Below are 3,586 nucleotides of genomic sequence, written 5' to 3' on the forward strand. Positions count from 1 at the left end.
ATTTCTCGGCTAACCGCGTGCACAAATGGCATCCAGATATACGTGAGTTGAGGGAATACATTTCAGCCGGGGGAGAGAAAACAGCAAAAATAAACAAAAAGACGGACAAGACGAGATCACACAAGACGAGACAGCGAACGATGTCTTGTTCGTCTTTTTTGCTTTATTCTTCCTGATAATTTAATCATCACCAACGTGGTCACCATAACTTTAGTAGAAAAAAACACTGTAAAAAAATTAATAATGACTCGTCAAAAAAAAAAATCATAGAGCTGGGATGCGCAAGAGGCTCGATTCACAGACTGGCAGGTGAGCTTGGCTGCGCCTGCCCACTTTTTTGTATGCTTCGAGGGAGGCAGCATACGAGAAGATCCAGCATTTCCAGATAGGTTCGAGAGCAGTCGGACTTGTCTCCCTCCCCACCCTGAAAGCGGGGCTCCGAAAGCTCGGCATGTCGTGGCTTCCACGTGAAACGAGCGGCGCGCTCTCGGTGGGCCGCTGTTCTCTGGAGCCGCCCCTCGCGACCACGGACGTCGAGTTGCCCGCTTGTCAACACGCGGTCGGTCGACGGGACGCGAAACGGGACCTCTGTCGCCACGCGAGGATGTCCGCGTGCCCGCATTCCGATGCGGTGAACGGGACAGACCTACTAGCGGAAGCCCGCGTCGTTCGAACCGTCTCGTCTTGCGGGCTCACCGGCTCAACGAGCTCGACTCTCGACCGGAGCGTTGGCCGGAGCCCCAGAGCCACGCGACCGAGCGCGCTGACGTCACGGCACAAGTGGACCGGATGTTTCCCCGTCGCCCAGGACGGAAGCGGTTCTCCCCCGCACCCGGAGCCAGGCGCTCTCTTGCTCGCGGGGGTCACCGCGGGGGCTCGCCCCCGGAGGGGGAACAGATGGTCCCTCCCTGCCGGCGAACCCGTCCCCGAGTCCCGGCTTTTCCGCCCTCTTCCCAGCGCGTCTGCCCCGCTCTCGCATTCAGACGACTTCCTCGGCTGCCCGCATCAACGAGGGCCCGCTCCTCTCGGACGGCCTGTTCTCGGAAGCTCGGCCCCGCCAGTTACAGCTTGAAGAAAACATGGCATCGGTTCTTGCTTGCTCCTTGTTTTCGGTCCCGTAGTAAGACTGCGCGCCTCCGGAATCGTCGCAAATCGCTGTCCAACCGCGCCACGCGCGTCCAGTTCGGTCCCCCAAAGGGCGAGCGCTCAAAAAAGCGAAAAGCGGAGGTCCAAAAACGAACACTCGGCGATCTCGCAGCGAAGGGGCAGGCTCGCTGGACATCACGGACGAAATCCCTCCCGGGGTGGAGGATGGGCATCCAGTATAAAAGGCTCTGGGGCATCCCACCGGATGCGCTGCTGCGGAGCAGTTCTTTCGCCGTCGCAAGAGGCTTAAAAACCGGTCTGATCCCTCTCGGTCCTACTCGGTTGCAAGTGCGTGAACGGTCGCGCTCAGAAGGACGCACGTTCGTAGCGATCGGGAGGACGGTAGACGGCTGTTCGCAAACCTTGTGCAGAACGCAGGCAGAGCGTCACTGCACCGCAAATCGCCGGTTCGGGATCTTCGGATACGTGAACACGTGCTCAAGCGGGCCCTCCTCGACCAAGGAATCGGTCCTCGCCAGCTGCCCACACCATCCTCCAGTCCCATTTTCTGCCAGGTGGCGCCAGTTATTTATAAAATGTTCGCGGGAAGAGCGAACAATAAAGTATAAACCGCATGAAAGCGATTTCGCGAACGACGAGACAAGCGACAGCAAAAAATTGCGGTGGCTTAGCTCGGCTATGCCAGGATATACGTAGCGTGAGCTTATCCGCACAAAATGAGAGGCGCTGTCAAGCGGCTCCGGTGCAGCGTCAGACTTGGCTATTGCGCAACGGAGGCGCACAGCTGGGCACGCGGCGGCGCCAGTGCGTCTGCCGCGGCTATGACGTCACTCCTCTAAAATGCGCAGACCGGAGGCGCGCGCGGCGGCGGTGGCTCCGGCGCGCCAGCTGTGCGCTGTGTGACGTCACTGCTCCTCGCGCTTGCGCAGCACGGCTCTTTGGGAGCCACGCGAAACTGCTCAACCTCGGCCAGTGTAGCTCACGCTACAATATAGGAAAATTGGCATGCCTTGACCTCCGCAACTGTGCTGTCACTGCTGTCATGAGCAACTCTGACCACAAAATCATTCAGCTATGAACATTTCGGTCTTTCCTACCCTAAGGAAGCACATTCGGCTTGTCCGTGCCTACCCGATGGAGGTGCTCAGAGCACCTCCATCGGCTTGTATGCTTTGTCCCGTGGGACGCCCTGCTTCCAGAACACGACATTGATGACATTTGCGAGACGTCTCTGATGAGCGTCCTTGCAAGCGACACTGTGCCACTCAAGCGTGCCCATCGCCCACGTCTCGCACCCTGGCTCATACCAGACGTCATTGCCCTTTGCAAACAGAAAGATGGAATGTTTCGGACGGCGAGAGCAGCCAGGGGGGCTATGTTGCACGTTTTGGACTCCCAGGAGACTAGGGAGAAGGAAGTGACGTAGGTGTGAATGAGCGTATCCTAGCAGCACCACGCAAGACGTCATCAGCGACTCCACCAATCAACATCCAAAGAGCGTTGTTGACGTCACTTCCTTCTCCCTAGTCTCTTGGGAGTCCAAAGCGTGCAACATAGCCCCCAAGATCTGGCCGCTGCCAAGGACATCCAGCGTGACGTCAAAAAACGTGAGGCCCGCCGCGCTTTCACTGAGGACATCGCTACTCATGCGGTCAAAGAGCCTAAATTATTTTGGGCATTTGTTAACTCCCAGCGGAAGCAGTCGCTGCACCCCTCCTTCTCCGTCGATGGCGAATTGCTCTCGTGCCATCCGGCATAGCTGAAGACACACAGTTCGCTGCAGTCTGGACCGGTTCTTGTGCTAACCCCCTCGCCCAATTACGATCAGTACTGACGACGTTCTTGAGGCTGTGTCACAGCTTTGTCCTTTTCAGAACCCTGGCCCTGATGGTGTCCACCCTCTTGTATACTTAAGACCACAGTTCCCCGGCTCTTTGCCGGATGTTCCAGCGTATACACTGGAGTCTGGTGTTACCCCTCGTCTGTGGAAGGTGGCCTAGTAAAGCGCGATCCAAACCAACGCTTCTTTTTGCGGCTGTAGGTCGTGCGCGCCCCGGACGTGACGTATTTTCGTGACGTCGCGCCGGTTCTGCGCTCCTTCCGGGCGCGCACAAGAAAGTTGGATAATTTCAACTTCTTCTCAACGCGCACAAAAACGCGCGGTGACGTAGTAGGGCGCTCCTGTGTCCCGGCCAATCGGTGGAGGGCAAGCTAGTTGCTGCTCCGCGTTTCTTCGCCGTCTGGCCGGCCAGTCTGTCGCAGTTGCACTTTGCTTGCTTGCGAGTATGGCTGCGTCTATGAATTTTCCCCCCGTTTCCGACGCGAGGAAGGTGACCGCCAGAGTGCGCTCGTGCCTGCGTGCGCGCGTGCGCGCTTGCCCGAAGCTGGCCCGTCCAAACCAAAGCGCACGGTTCTGACTCAGAAAGCGCGCCGGAAAAAGCAAAAACATAACGAAATACGTCACATCCGGGGCGCGCAC

The 3,586-nt window shown here is 57.9% G+C and overlaps 1 pseudogene; it reads left to right on the forward strand.

Annotated features, from left to right (window-relative positions):
* The first annotated feature begins 277 nt into the window (after positions 1-277).
* On the forward strand, positions 278-3,107 carry LOC121833712 (annotated as a pseudogene).
* The last annotated feature ends 479 nt before the right edge of the window (positions 3,108-3,586 follow it).

Source organism: Ixodes scapularis, unplaced genomic scaffold (genome assembly GCF_016920785.2).
Source record: "Ixodes scapularis isolate PalLabHiFi unplaced genomic scaffold, ASM1692078v2 PGA_scaffold9__187_contigs__length_104089568, whole genome shotgun sequence".
NCBI classification, from domain to species: Eukaryota; Metazoa; Arthropoda; class Arachnida; order Ixodida; family Ixodidae; genus Ixodes; species Ixodes scapularis.